This window comes from Canis lupus, chromosome 17 (assembly GCF_003254725.2).
Source record: "Canis lupus dingo isolate Sandy chromosome 17, ASM325472v2, whole genome shotgun sequence".
Taxonomy (NCBI): domain Eukaryota; kingdom Metazoa; phylum Chordata; class Mammalia; order Carnivora; family Canidae; genus Canis; species Canis lupus.
The window spans coordinates 26614507-26631019 of record NC_064259.1 but is presented as its reverse complement, the minus strand read 5'-3'; the positions used below and the strand labels follow the sequence as shown (position 1 = coordinate 26631019).

At 39.3% G+C, this 16513-nt stretch overlaps 1 protein-coding gene across 11 annotated transcripts in view; it reads right to left on the bottom strand.

Annotated features, from left to right (window-relative positions):
- The window catches only part of RASGRP3 (RAS guanyl releasing protein 3), a 98898-nt gene that overhangs the window by 58377 nt on the left and 24008 nt on the right, over positions 1 to 16513 (bottom strand). For 2 of the 11 annotated variants that reach the window (XM_049095994.1, XM_049095996.1), the window contains exon 1: positions 11815 to 11959. The exons of 7 other annotated variants lie outside the window; for them this stretch is intronic. The gene's annotated coding sequence lies outside the window, so the exon portion shown is untranslated. 2 more of the 11 variants (XM_025454198.3, XM_025454204.3) reach the window with 1 other exon arrangement.

Here is a 16513-nt window from a genome sequence, read left to right as displayed (position 1 = left end):
AATCCACCTGCTTCCGATACTCTCAGTTCTTCTTCCTGAGATTTTGAAGAGGAAAGAAGCAAGCAAATTAATGAGCTTCCCACGTCCTAAAGGAAGAAGTTCTAGAATGAACTGTCCTAGGACTTAGGATCTAATGATCCCTTCCCTTGCTCGGTATGGCGCGAATTCCCTTAAATATGTTCAAAGTAATTAAATATCTGTATTCTTGCCTCTGCCAACATTTGGTGCTCTCAGATACCAAATAATGCGGTCAACTTGTGCTGTAAAACACTCAGCTCTGCTTTCTGTGGACTTTATTCTGAAAGACTTGTCACTTTACATCTCGTTTTGGCCTGATGCCCATACAGTAGTGTTTCAGTAAGGGTATTGGCTCTTCAGTAGCAGCCATGAGGCGAAATGCACATGTAAATCAGCTAGTGTTTCTAAGGCACACTAGTGTAAGATTTGTGACTGACACATATTGATCAGGATTTCTCAACCTCAGTAGTGTAGATACTTGAGCTGGATAATTTTTCCTTGTGGGGGTCCATCCCATGTACTGCAGGATGTTTAGCAGCATCCTTGGCCTCTATCCACTAGGTGCTGGTAGTTCGCCATCTCCAACCCCAGAAGGAACAGCCAAAACTGTCACCAGACATTGCCAAATGTCCCCAGAGGGTAAAATTGCCCCTGGGTGAAAACCATTGAAATAGACTGATGTCCTAACATCAAAATGGAAACTGAAAAAGTCCATCAAACACCTAAATTTCTTTCTAGTATTAGAATGTCTGCTTTTTCATGTAAGCAAATGCCTGGCTATCTGACTGAATTTTTCAAATGAATCCTAGATATCTTCATCAGCAACAAGCATTTGAACAAATGCATCATCTAGACATCCTCTCAACTTGATTTTTTAATTCTTGAGCCAGTTTGTGGGTTTTAACATGGCAGAATTTTATTTCACTTACAACACTTCAAAGCTTTCTAAGTCTAAGCTTGTTCATCACTCCCCTAACTGACATACTTTGGCCTTTGTTTTATTCCTGTGCTAATCATTTTCTGTTTTAGTTTATTTTTTCTGTTTATCACAACCTGCATTTATTTATTATTTTTAAAATATTTTTATTAAGACTTATTTTATTTTAAAGACTTTATTTATTCATGCGAGACACACACACACACAGAGAGAGAGAGAGAGAGAGCGCAAGCAGAAGCAGGCTCCATGCAGGGAGCCCGATGTGGGACTCAATCCTGGGACTCCAGGATCACGCCCTGGGCCAAAGGCAGGCTCTAACCTGCTGAGCCATCCAGGGATCCCTCACAAGCTGCATTTAATCTTTCTGGAGAATGTCAGAGGATGTATGAACACAGGCATTTTTTTTCTTCATTTGTGGATAAAAAGTTCTCTTTTGTGAAAATAGTTTACCTTCTTTCCTCTTGCCCACATACTGGCTCCTCTTGACTAACCTCAGGATGACTTTGTATGGAATACATTGCCTGTACTACAGTTTTTACTTATAAACCATCCACTCTGTCACACTATTCTACAGAGTAGTTACAGGAGGGGACTGAAGCTCAGTGTGAAACTACTGGAGGAGATCTGTTCTCATACCTGCTCAATCACTTACTGGCAGAGAGCTTATGCTTTCTGGGTGCCAGTTTCTTCACATTCAAATTCAATTAACATTTACTAAGAAGCATTAGTTTTGCCAAGTCAATACTTGACATTGCCTCAGAGGCTGTTTTGCAGTAAGGTTATGGTTGCTCCATATGATAACTTTTGAGGATCAGGAAGTTCTCAAACGCTTCTCATTTTCATAAATAACCTAGCAGGAATCAGCCATGAATTGTGTTAATCCTTCTTGAATCACAGCCTTTCCTTATGGCAAAATAAATGTGTAAGTTTAATCTCTCTCTTGTAAAATACAAATTTTGCATAAACAAATATTGAACCCCCCAGTTACTAATATGTATGATGAAGTCTTTATAAATGAAGTGTAATGCTGTCTGCAACTTATTTTGGGAAAAAAAATGGATGAACCAGTGGATGGATAGAAGAATGGATAAGCAAATAGGTGTGAAAATGCAAACATGGTAAACTGTTAATGATAAAACTGAATTGGTGGTATATGGATATTCAATATACAAGTTTTTTTGTTTGAACATTTTCATCATAAAGTATGAAAAATTCCATTCCTTATTTTAAATTTACATCATTCAAACCTTTAGTGTTTTGCGGCCTTTGATGAATAAGTCATGTTCATTAGCCTTTATGATTTTATAGCTATTATCAGATGTAAACTAAAGAAGTCTCAGTCATCAGTCTGTCCAAGTGGCTCCTCTAACCCCTTGAAAATTTTAGATGTTACTTTGGATGTTTTCTAATTTTTGTTAATGACACTCTTAAGATGGAACAATCAAAATTACTTCAAATGTTCCAAGTCTGAAAGCTTTGAGGGTAATAGGAAGATATATTTTGGATTTGTTTCCAAATGCCTCTCATGTTAAAAACCTCTAAATTTTCCTTAACTCCCTTATCTCCTTTACCCCCATATCTAATTGCTCTCAAGAATTACCAATTTACTTTTTAAGTATTCTAAAAATTCTTCCATTTTCTCCATCACTACTGGCTTGATTCAAACCCACCTCTGGAGTCTTCTATCAGTTTGGTGTTGTTATATTCCCATCGTTGCCTCCAGAGTTTTCTTTCCAGATTACAAATATATTCATATCACTTATTTGAAAAGCTATAACAATAGTTATGAATTATTAATTATTTTAGATATGTTAATGATATTATAGATTTTTCAAAAGAGAGTACATCTTTTAGAAATACATACCAAAATATTTACAGGTGGAATGATTAAATGCCTGACATTTGTGTCAAAACTAATATTGGGGCAAGAGAACATTTGTGGGGATAGAAAGGAAACACAAGATTGGCCACTGAAAATTGTTAAAGTCAGGTAATGAATACATAGGGGCTCACTATATTATTCTGTCTACTTTTGTATATGTTGGAAATTTTCTAAAATAAAAAGACTTTCTAAACACTTTAAATGGTCCTCAAAAATATCTAAATGCTTCAGAAGGGCAAACACTACCCTTAGCCATCAGAACAAGTGATCTTTAGCCTTTTATACAATTCTTCCTCTAATGCATACTCTCTGATTCATCTCTACCAGATTACATGCTCCTCATGGAAAGAAGACCTTCAAAATATAGTTTTTTCTTCTTGAACAAGGACTAGTTCCTTGTCACCTTTTATACCTAGTTCAAGTGTCACCAACTCTAAGGAACCTTCCTTGACTCACTCAGATAGTTATCTCCTTTTTCCCAACTACCATAAAACTCCATACAAACCTCTTTTATAGGCAAAATATTGTATGTCATGATTATAATAATTTTTAAAAATATTGATATGCTTAAATAAGTGGTAATATCCTATAGGTTAAAGTCTGTGCCATGATTCATGTTAGTGTAATATGCAACACAAAGCATGTTTAAAAATACTTGCAAAATGAATTGTATGAAAATATATTTTGGGCTTTTTCCTTTTTTTTTTAAGATTTTATTTATTTATTCATGAGAGACAGAGAGAGAGGCAGAGACACAGGCAGAGGGAGAAGCAGGCTCCATGCAGGGAGCCTGATGTGGGACTCGATCCTGGGTCTCCAGGATCATGGCCTGAGCTAAAGGCAGATGCTCAACCACTGAGTCATTCAGGTGTCCCAGACTTTTTTTCCTTTTACTTTTATTATCTAAACATAAATTCTGGCTTCCACATAAGAAGTCCCATAAGCTAGACTGTACTTATTGAAGTTGATAACTTTGGTTGAATAAAATTTCCATATCTGAAGATTAAAACTCAAAATAATTTTTCAAGCATATTAGCCTCTCTTCCTCTGAAAACACTTTGTTTTCAGCTTGATATGAGAGAATATTCCAAATAGTTACAGAGTTTTATGTATACACATTTCTCAGTCATCCTTATAGCTAAAAAGATAAATCCTCAATTCTTACCCAATAAAACTACCATCACTGGCTTAAGTCAACCAAAGCTCCTGCAGCTTCCAAGAGATGGTAAAGAAGGTATTCTAAAACAGAATTAAAATAGCATGAGATATGTTCCACTGGTCCTGCTTCAAGGTCTGCTTCACCCTTTTATCTATTTGTAATCACGGCCCCAAGGAAAAAATGTATTAAGTGAGTACAATTGCCTCTTTCAATGCCAATATTATGTCACTTCTTATAAAAAACAAATATAATTTAAAGTAAACTGTCACTGCTGGTCAATCAGCCAGGTCCTCCAGTCATGATCTTTTTTATACCTGTCATCATCTGAGATAGTGTAATGATTTTTGAGTGTAGCCAGAGGCTTGCCTCTGCAAGACAACCCTGCCCAAGGTGCAGAGCACTACGGTTGAGAGAACACCTCAACGATAGGAACAGGATGAGTGCATTATGGGTAGAGGCTAAGAGGAGACTGCAGGATGCACTCATGCATCCACAGAGTCCTAGGAAGTTTTGTCCTATAGCGTCCCTCTAATGGAAATGGCTATGATGTAATGTTGGTTGCATGGCAAAGCAGGCAGATTCCAGACTCCACAGAATGGCTGCTTTTTCCACAGTGAGCAGTTTTTAGCATGAACACAGTGAGAGACAAGTGAAGTTCAACACAAAAGGCACACACTTTGTTTTCCTGACAGACTAGAACCAGAACCCTGGATTCATTACTTGCTGGCTTGTGACCTTACAGAGGATACTCAGCCTCTCTGAAACTTAGTTTTCTCTTCTGTAAGAGTGTCAGTGATAATATCTACATCTGGGAGTTGTGAAAATAAAGTCTCTTTTCTCTCCTAGTAGCAAATTATGTTTAAATGCCAACTACAGAAGGAAAAGAGACAGACTCATCTTAGAATTGAATGAGTGGGGAAAGAGACAACAGAGAAGTCCACAGCACTGCCATTCAGATGGAGCACTGTCCTTGCCATAAACAAACAATAATCTGCAAAACATCCTGTCAACTCATATGATTTTGAATGGCAGGCATTCCATGCATACATGAAATACTTTCTACTTTTAAAAAGCAGAACTGAAAGTAAAGCAGAATCTGAAGTTCAGTCAAATTGAAGCCAAGGTAGGATTTTTCCAGAGCCAAGTATGGAAATTATACTCAGCTCTTCTATTTTAAAATGGTTTTAAATTCTTGAGTAGTTTTTGAGCTTCAGAATTCTATGTTGAGAACATTCCTCCTTGATAGTCATAGGCAGGTTGATAGAGTATGGCTGAAGAAGGCATTTGTCCTTCCTAGCTCCTTGATTCTAGATCCAGAGAGTTTGGTCAAAACAGTGTGTGTCAATTCCTAAAAAGGAACCCCTTAGTGGTATCTTCCTAGAGTGAACGTAGGTAAATGTCTCTAAGGAAAACTGGTCAGCTCATTTTAAATTGTTAGATGAAAATAAAAATATTACTTTCTCAAAACAGGCAAGTGACTAAACAGCTTTTTTTTCATTTTTCTCTTTCTTTCTCTCCTTTTTTAAAAAAAAATTGATTCCATGGCAGATTGATGGCCCCTGCCTGAATTCCTCTTCAGCCCCTTGACTTCCTTTTGGCCAATTCATCAATTGCTAAGATCTCAACCACACTACAAAGACCTCAGAGGGGAAAAAGAGAAGCAATTAAAATCACACACATTCAAATGTAGTTAGTTGTCTGTGATTTTTGAAACAATGAAGCAGTGGCAAAGTAGTGACTAAAATGAAATTCTGGAATTAATGACGAAGTTTTTTCCATGTTACTTTCCCCATCACAAGTTCTCTGTCAAAGACTGTACCCCAGACACATTCATTTCTAACATTTACAATACAAAAGCAAATTAATGACAATGATCTAGGCAAGGGTCTTCGAATATTTTGTGGGCTATGCACAGGTTCTCCTAAAGCAGCACTAAGTTAAGCATAAAGATAGTGTAAAGGGCAGCAGTTGGAATACATGAGCCTTCAAAAACCAAAATGACTGATTTGATCACAGGGAAACTGATCAGATGTTGGGAAATCTGCAGCCATATAAATTATTCATATATTGAGTTGAATTCTCCACTTACAATAGCGGCATTTGAGTTTATATTACTTTCTATTCTACAGACTGGAATCCAAGGCACTAAGCTTTTATATATATATATATATATATATATATATATATATATATATATATATATATAATAGAGAAGGAGGGGGGAGGGGGAGGGGGAGAGGGAGAAACTCGAGCTAACTCTGCACTGAGCATAGGCTCCACTTCGGGCTCGATCCCATGACCCTGAGATCATGACCTGAGCTGAAACCAAGAGTTGGATGCTTAACCAACAGAGCCACCCAAGCATCCACAGAACACTAAGCCTTTAACCTATTTCATTTTCTTTCTTCTTTTTAAAAAATTTTCTATCCACTTTTATCCTCTTGAGAGGTACAAAATGTTCTGATTATTACAGTAGTTACTAAGAAAAACACTCTGAGTCAATTCATGAATCAAATGTTTTTCAGAATTTTTTAAATTCGAAAAGGCTACCTTTAACATACATACTAAAAAAAAGTGACTTTAGAAAGAAACACTGTCATATAGCTATTATTGTCAAAGAGCTGTTCCCTTGCTTCCCCCAACTCCACCTCTAAGTCATAGCCATTAAAATGTGCAGCTGCACTGTAAAATCATCAGGCATCGGGCACTGTCATTTTTATGACATCGCCAACACAAAGATAACTCTGTTATACAATGAATCTGGTGACCATAACAGAAAACTGACTAGTAGTGAAGATTCTCAACTATTCTAGTGAGCTAGGACTCTTGTAGATAACTTTGCAAAGGGAAATGGTCACAGTGGACTCTGTTCCTAGTAGTCAGAATAAACTATTTCCCATGAGAATAAGGGTATTGTAACCAGGCGGAGCTTCCAAGAATGCTGATGGTTTTGTGGGATAATGGAAGCGCATGCTGAACAACAGGCTACATTTTTTTCTAATACCTAAAACAAACAAACGAATGACCCAGATGCCTTATAAAAGTTGAACATTACATCATGCCACAGTTAGTAGGATGGCAGGGGAAGAAAAAGACCACTAAGTTCGTTTAGAAATACTACACAAATACTCTTGTGTCTGTCACTAAGGCTGATCCTGTTTCTAAAGACAAATATCCACAGGTTGTGGAAATAGCCTCACGGACAGGCACGAGATGGTACATCCTGAATCAGTCTCCCATTTACCTTTTGTTCATCAGAAGATAATGCAAATGACAGCACTTTTGATCACAGAGGACAATTCTCCAGGTATTCAGAATCAGAAGATGGAGGATTTAGCTGAGCTCTGCCAGTTACTGGTTCCATGACTCACTTTCCCTCATTCTCAGTTTCCTCACTAAACAGCAGTGATGATGTTCTCCTTTCACAGGATTGTGGCAAAGTGCAAGAAAGTGCCTTACACCAGAAAATACCAGTATAAATGCAGGACTTTATACTACAAATGGGCTCAAGATCAAACACTGTGAACCTATAGACTCCAGAGATGCCTCTGTGATCATTTGCAACTACAAAAACAACCCACCTGCTCCCCCCAACCCCTCAACTTTCAAATCCATAAAACAAAGGAAATGTGATTTGCAAGTAGCAGAACAACTCTAGGGATTGTAAATGAGCCATCAATACAAAGGGAAAGTGGGACCCAAGGGAGTTAACTCTTTGGGAATAGGTTCTTTGGAACACACAAGATAGAAAAAACAAAGGAACAAAGCCAGCCAACATGGGCATCACAAATTTTGTTTCCTCATCCTAAAAGGTCCCAAGAAGATAATCAAACACTTTATTTTGCTTTAAACCACCTCTGGAGGGGCACCTGGGTGGTTCAGTGATTGAGTGTCTGCCTTTGGCTCAGGATGTGATCCCAGGATTCTGGGATCGAGCCCGAATCGGGCTCCCCACAGGGAAAGCCTGCTTCTCCCTCGGTCTAGGTCTCTGCCTCAGTCTCTCTGTGTCTCTCATGAATAAATAAATAAATAAACAAATTACCCAACCAACCAGCTCTGGAGTATAACTTACGGACTCTGGTGATTTTGAATCTGTCTCATGTGTTTCTGCATAACCCACTGGACTGCACTGACTGCCATGGAAGGAAGCCATTTCCAGCAAGAACTGAAGGTCATTTCCAGTGGTTCTGGTTTAGCAAGACTGTCTTGCTGACTTCCCTGGAGTTGGACTTAGTTTTAGAAGCATCAGTAGGTGATGGGGAGATTAAAAATTCCTCTTTCTTCCCATAAATAGCTTGATCTTCAGAATAGTATAATCTTGCTATATAACAGCCTCGGAAAAACATTAATAACTTCCTCAAAGATATCCATGACTGGTCTCCATACTTAATTGTTCTCCTGATTAAGCAAAAGACCCCTCTGCTGTGTATCATGTATTAGACCCTATGTATTACTCAGTGTTCCTTCTCATCACCCACCTTAATTTTGACATTTAACTACATGGAAGAACCAAATGAAATTTTTAGAAGGTTCAAGAATGAAGTTTCTTTAAGGGCCTAGTCTCTGGCTGACAACCCAGAGAAGCTTAAGGTTCATGGCTCACAAGGAAGACAGCCAGTCTTTAGGTATGCGGCAGGTGCAGGAAGAAGTATGTACCTGGGCAAAGACTGGACCAGGCAGCAACCCAGTCAGCAGAGAAAAGCTCTCCTCTCTCACCTCAGTCTCCTGGCCTATAACCTCCCCCTCACAGCTCAGAACAAAGGACTGCATTGTTTCTCTTCGTGAAGAGCCACCACCTACTTGGACAACCAGCCTTCCAGGTTGAACAACAGTGAACAGGTCTGGTAATAGTTTTATCACCACCAAGTGAGCTCTTTGGGGTGGGGCAGGGGTGGAGTGGCTGTCCTCCAAAGGAAAGGAGGGACAGGAAAAGCTGAGGAAAGGGCCAGAAAGGGCAGTGACAGTGGTGTGCTCCACGGTAACGATAAAACTCAAACTTGCTGTTCTTACCAATGTGAGAGCCATCACTGAACCACTCTCAATGAGAAAAACATGCTGCAGGTCAGTGATCCTGTGCAACTTGGGCTTGGACTGTCACCAGGGGAAACCTCACCCTTCCTGCTGGGGAGCGTGCTAAAGAGCCCGAACACACATTGTGTATCTGTGTTGCACACAAAATATGCTCATTTGCATTCCATTGAGCATTCCATTAAGCACTCAGCTTTTAAGTTTAAATGTGTGGGATTAGCATAGGTGTTCCACGTTTATTATTTAACGTGTGCAGGTTCTGGAATCAGATCCAGGAGCCACTTCTGTGTGTGCCATATATTGCTCAGCAGATAAAGGGGTTTCTGAGCTTCAGTTTCTCCACCTATCAAATTGGTATAATGATATGTAGTACATAGACATATTGTGAAGATTATGTGAAAATAAATACACTTGCTTAGCACATCAATTGGCAGAGTAAGTGCACAATAAATTTAAGTTATAATTAGTAGTGCTAATGTTGTAACAATAACATAATAATAGTAGCAGAAGCCCAGGGCCCTCTCTTGTGGATCTGCAACTAACTAGCACTTTGACCTGAAAAAGAGGTCACAATTTTCTCAACTTTGAAATGAATGCACTAAATTGCACATTCTAGACTTCCTATCGAGACATGAAAGTCTGACTCTGTGAGTGTACTATCTGCATGTAAAATAACTATTTATTATTCTGTTGATATTTTGAAAGTCAAGATATCATTGGGTTTTTCAAAATCATCTGTGGGCCTCAAACATTCAGCACTTGAGTAATTCAAGAATACTACTACCGATGAGATTACCCCCCCCCCCCATTTTATTGTGGTTGTCTCTATTCTTTTGGAGACATAATGGCACCTCATAGTCCTTTTCCACTATGCCTGCAGTAAAAGTGAAACTATACCGTAAGCAAACTCCCTTAAAAAGTGGCCCCGTGGGCAGCTGGTGCCCTGTAGTCAAACAGGGAAGTCACTGAGCCATGTGGCCCTGGGCTATATCAAGGACTTCACACAAATGGTATAAAAACGAATGCAGGAATTAGAAATATTTTTTTTCCTCATTGAATATTCCAGGTCTTGTAGATTCTTCTATGTTTTAAGGAAAAGAAGGGGAGAAATTTCTCAGTGCCAGACTAGCCACTTTTTCAGATAGGCATCAGAGAGTGCTTCCAGCCCCGATCTTTGACTAGTGTGGTCCTCAGGACCAACCACTGAGGGGAGCTGCAGCAGGACCAGCGTGCTCTGGGTCATTTTCAGACCATCCTCTACATTCAAGGGGGGGGTGTGGTGTGGGGAGAGCAGAGCTCCCTCCAGGCAGGGGGCAGAAATTGCAAGGCAAACCCAGCAACCTGAGCATATCTGACAATCCCCTGGTCACCCCGGGGAAACACACTTCAGAATGCCCTGTGCTTGTCTCAAGCCAAATAACTGTTCGTTAAGAATTCAAGTCAAAACAACCTGTGCCCCCACCCTCGCTTCCTAATGTCCAGGCAATCCAGAAAAAGGAACTTGTTTGGTTATCTCCCCCAGGCTCTGATTCAGAGGCCTGTCACTTGCAGAGGGTTACCTCATCAATTCCGGTTCTGTCCTCTCCCTATCCCCTTTTCCTTTCTTAAACATTCTGGCTGGTGGCCTCTACAGGACAGATGTCCCTGACCAACAGCCCCATTCCAGCAGGGTGCCTGCACTGTTGCTCTCCTGAGAGCAAGCTCCAGGATGGCCGAGTGAGCCTGAGAAAGAACAGGTCTGTTCCTTGGAAGCCAGTTGTCAAGCCCCCAGAGTGGATAACCAGCTGCAGGCAACCCTTTTATATATAATTCAGGTCATCGACAAGGAAGGAGGACACCCAGCATCATCCAAACGCTAACTTCCTCTTATCTAAAGTAAGAAAGACCAAAGGCGACTAAAAACTTTAGCTTTAAAGTAATGAAGCTGAATTAGCTTGTTAAAGAAAAGAGCTACCAAATATATCTTCAAGGAGTTAGAAAGCTGACCCAAAATCTAGAAACACTTTCTCATCTAAACCTCAATATGACTTTGTTCGTTGTCTATATTGCAGGTTGTCACACACAGAAGGGATCGTTTCCAGAACTGGTCAAATCAGACATGCACGTTTCTCAAAACACTATTTTTCAAATTTCAATGGTAAAAATCGATTAAAAATCACATCTAGTCCATCAGTTCACGTTCACCGGCTCTTTACTTCGTAACCCGAATCTTGCCTTTAAGCCTCAACACCACAGATCATAGAAACCCCAGACACCAGGGAATCAACTTGCTGCTTCCTAGGTCGGAATGGAAAAATATGCCTCATTCACCCTTAAAGTTAGGACGTTGCTGCAAATGACAGAGTCCAAAAAAAATAAACAAATAAATAGGCAGGTTCAGTAAAAATACAAAAGGCTCTTAACAGATAACACAAATAAAATACCTCCTTGAGTGCCGTTGGAAACCAAAATCAAAGTTAAAAGTTGTCAGTGCCTTGCACACACACACACACACACACACACGCACACTCTGTCTCCCCCTCTCTCCAAAGCTCTGCAGTTGCTTACCGGGCGCTTCTGAGGCCGACCCCACATCAGCACCCTGCCTGTCCAGCTGCCAAGTGCCGGAGCACGCCGCGAGCAGCTGTTTCCTTCAAACCAGGGCGCTGTGTCTTAAGCAGTCACATGCGCCTCCTGATAAATACTGCTGCCGTGCCAGGAGGTCAGCACTGAAGATCATTATTCTCCTAATTCGCAAACCTCATAACCCCTGAGCTGGCTCAGCCGTTTCACTAGCACGCAGAGCAGTACCTTCCACAATTTGTTTTCTTTCAGCGGCAAACCCCAAACAGCTGATAAGTCACCCTGAAGGGCAGGTCACTGCAAGTGGAAAGTTGACGTGTGGTGGGGGTGGAGGGGAAAGGGGCTGGCAGGCCCTGTGCTCTCTGATCTCCCTCAGGTTTTCACTGGGGCTCTTGAACAGAGAGAAGAAGGAACCACAGGTCGGCGGCAGGTGGAAGCTGCTCTGCGTCCCAGGTGTGCAATCCACCCCCCCCCCCCCCAGTATATCAAAGTGCCGCCCCATCTCGGTTTCGTTTTCTCAGCATCCCAGGCTCCCATTTGTTGGAAGGGCCGTAAGATGGGGCAGCCTGTTCTGGGGAAGGTGGACTAGCAGTCTAAGGTTTAGGTTTAATTTCAAAGGCCGGGGCTGCTGTGCCAGGCAATGCTGAGGGGCAAATGTGTGAAGGGTTAATGAAGACCAAAACCCCTCAGATGCAACTTCGCCTAGAGAGCTCATGGAAATGACTCTCAGGTAGCTTAAGACCAAATTTAGGCAAACTGTAGTTATCTGTTGGATTGTATCAACATTTGGGGTGGGGAGGTGGGCACAGCAGAGCCACTGGGACTATCAGCTAGGGAATCAGAGTGGAAACAGAAATTATCACAAGATTTACAAGCCACTTTACAGATGTGCTGCTGCCTGCTTTGCTGCTAGGAAGTTGAACGAACCTGCTGTTTCCTGTGCTGCTCACAAAGGTGGCGGACCATCTGGGTGCATTGTTGGATTCAAACTTCTCACCTTAGCTGATTTTCTCACCCCATCCTCTTCATTCCCCTCTCCAAGGAGAGCCTGTGGATGCTCTGACTTTGGATAGCACCTGACTTCTTGGTATAGTAAGAGTGACACTTTCTAAAAGCAGAGCCCAAGCAGGGTAGAATGGAGATATGAGAGGCAGTCAGCTCATTTGGCAAACTGAACATCCAAAAAAGATTTTAAGAGGTTAAAATGCCCCAGGGGATTTCTGCACCAGCATGAGCCTGTTAAACTGTCAACCTTGATTTTTAATAAGTGAGATCTTACTCAACAGAGGAGCTTGTGTGGGCAATCTTTCATATCTGCGTTTTTGCCTCATAATTATTTACAGAATTAATCAAACCAGAAGTTTCCCTCCATACAGAGGAGAGAGTATTTTTCCAGAATAACAAAAAAAGAAAGAAAGAAAGAAAGAAAGAAAGAAAGAAAGAAAGAAAGAAGAAAGAAAGAAAGAAAATTAAAAAAAACAAAACCCCTTGGTCTTGCCATTCTTTCAAGGCACTAAATTTGTTACCAACATGTAAGTGCCCAAAACATAAATAGAAAATTGTTTTGCAAGCTTCAAAACATATCCCTTTTTAAGAGGTCAAAGTTAGTAATAGAAACTACAGATATCAAAATACAATGTGCTAAGATATGTCACCTTCATAAACCTTTTTTGTCGTGTGACAATCATTAATCAGAAACAGAAAAGGAGGTCCACTAAAGATCTGAAAAGTTATTTTGATTTATTTATACTTTACACTTACAGTAATGGAAACTTTTGTGATCTTATGGCATCCATTAATCACTTTATTTGTAACTGGTGGTGTTAATTATTCTGATGATTCCATTGCATGCCACATAGTTAGTGAGGCAGAGACTCCCAGAAACCCTTCACGACCAATTAAAAAAGCAGCCTCAGGAAAGACAAGCATAGAAATTCTTTGATTCTGTTGGGAGAGAGGAATCATACATCCCAAATCATACATATGGAGTGAACTGTCAACCCAGACCAAGACCCTGGACCCTTCTGACAGTGTCCAGGAGTGTCACTGAGGTTCCACAGAGACACTTTTCTAGCCTTGCAAGTAAATGGGGAGATCCCCCCTCTCTGGCCCAAACACCTATAGTTTCCAATCTCCTCCTTCAACTCAAAAAGAAGTGGCCTCCTCCTCCCGAAGGCCATTGACTCCCCCCGCCCCCCGGGGTTCTGTCTCACCCTGGGACCCCTACCTGTTCAGGACTCTTTGCCAACAATCATGCCTTCTCTCCCTGTCCACTCACCCTCCTCTTCATCTAAGTATGCTCACATTATTTTTACATCTTACAATCATTTTTTATCCTTTGCTCCTTTAATTCCTGTCCTAACAGGTCACAGGTCAGTTTAGGTGAGCTTCTAGAGATATAGCTCATTCCCTTCACAGGTCAGCTTCTAGAGATATAGCTCCTGTGTCCATCATCTTCACATCCTATTTAAGCTGAGGCCTGCTTCCAGTTTGGCTCTTCCCCTACTTCACTGAAATTGCTTTCCCCAAGTCACCAAAGACCAACGCTATTGGACACGTTTTTGCTTTTATCTTACTTAACCTCTTAGCTGCACTTGACCTAACTGACCAAGCATTAATGTGTTCTCTTTTGGCTTCCGTGAAATTCAATTCCTACCTCATTCAGCCTCCTATGTGGACTTTTCTAATACCTGCTGCTCTCACACGTGAAAATCCCCTCTGTTCTTCCTGTTTTCTAACAGCTCTCCTATGTCTTCTTTTATTACTGAATGACTGCAGTGGTTTCCTCATTAGTCGTCCTGCCTCCAAAAGTCTGTCTCTGATCTCAATTTCTTTTATTTTATTCTTACACTTATGTACTGAAAGCCTCTCAAAAACTGTGATAGAATCTTAGCATTTTTGTATTCCCAGAACCTAGGACAAGGCTTAAATCCCTTTTTTGTACATTCTGTTACTGTTTCATTTCTTACTCTGTGTTCTAATTAGGTCTTAATGTGTCTATGTCCCATCCAAACTTTGACAACCTTAAAGAAATCCTGTGACTTACTCATTTTATATCCTGAAATGCCTAATACGATGCCTGAAGTGTAAGAGACCTACAGCTGAAACAATGCTGAATGACTAAATGAATGATTAAAGAGAAAGATCTTCTGCTTATTCCTCCCAGAAAAGATATAATAAAGCTTTACAAAAACTGATTTTATATTAGGCCACCAAAAAGTCTTATGTCCCCCTCCCCCAAAGAAATTATTTTCAGCATATTCTACAACCACATTGTAATACAACTATAAAATAATTGCAAAAGTGTTAAGTCAAAAGAGAACTCTTTTTTGAGCTCTTGGAAAATTATTAGGACTCTTCTTTAAGAAAATCATTGATTGGAAAGAAATCAAGAAGGCAATTGCAGAATGCTTAGAAAGTCTTAGTAATGAGAATACCACATATCAAATACTGTAGGTAGAGCCAAAAGAGTTAATTAGAAGCAAACTGACCCAAGATGTTGAAAAATAACAGATCAATAATCATGGAAAAATGTAAAAGTTATTGAGAAATTGTTTCCAAGAAAGGTTTCTAGTCCAAATTACTTACACAATCAAGTTCTCCCTGAGTTTCAAACCACAGATAATTCCCAGGCTGTATAAAATGTTCAAATGGACAGAAGTAACAGAAAACTAGCATAATAGTCCTGGCATAAAAACAAACAAAAGCAGAATAATGGAAACCACAGACTAATCTCACATATAGTTTACCCGAGAAATGTAAAAAAAAAAAAAAAATTCCCAATATTAAGGAATACATTTGCATGATGATATGATGGGAAAAAAACCTTTGAATTAGCACAATAGGTACCCTTGAAAGTCTTTTGATAAAATTCAGTATCAATTTTTTAAAATTAATAAAATGGAGCTAAAGAATTTTTATTGGAATGATAAAGATTATCCTCAAACACAAGCATCATACCTAATGGTGTAGTAGTAGAGGTATTAACATTAAAATCAGAAACAGGGAAAGGGTGCTCATTGTCATTGCCATCACATAGCACCGTTCTGGACATTTGAGCCCTTGCAACCAGACAAGAGAAAAAGAAAAAGAAAAAACAACTGAAGAATGATAAGAAAGCAAGAGACAAAATTATCCAACTTGCCTATGTTATAATCATTTACTCAGTAGAATCAACTTTCAAAAATATTTTAATTAGAGATGTCAGTAAACAGCCACAAAATAAAATTAATTGGGTTTCCCACATCACAGCTTAAAACTGTTTAGAAAAATATAATGGAAAAATAAATCTCATTCAGAATGGCAACAGTAATAAAATTTCTGGGAAAAACAAGTAAAGTGAAGAAAATATAAAGAAATTTATAAAACTTGACTGAGAAAATAGGAAATATTTCAATAAATGGAATATTCTATGATTTTCCAGGACCAAAAGATTCAACATTGTCACGATGTTGACTCTCCTCTATTTAATTTTTAAATATAATTAAATTTTGATTAAAATGCTGGAGATTTAAAAAAATAGGTCAGAAAAGAAAACCTGAAGCTTATGTGAAAGAACAAAAAACTGAGAATGGTAAAGAAAATTTTAGAAAACAACAAGGTGGGTGGGGAGTACTAGGTGTTAAGTAGGCTGCAAACATCAAGAATTAAAAGTTTGAATCTGGTACCAAAAGAGGCAGAGCAATGGAGGAGAACAGAAAGCCAGAAATATAAATACAAGTACTATATTAAAATGTTTATTTGTTAAATATGATATTTAAACCTAATGGGAAAAGAATGGATTATTTAATAATTGGTTTAATAGTTAAGTATTAGGAAAAATTAAATAAATTATTACCAATTATTAAAATAAAATAAAAATCAATTATTACCTCACAAAAATAAATTATCTCACACCATACACAAAATAAATGCCTGTGGACAAAAG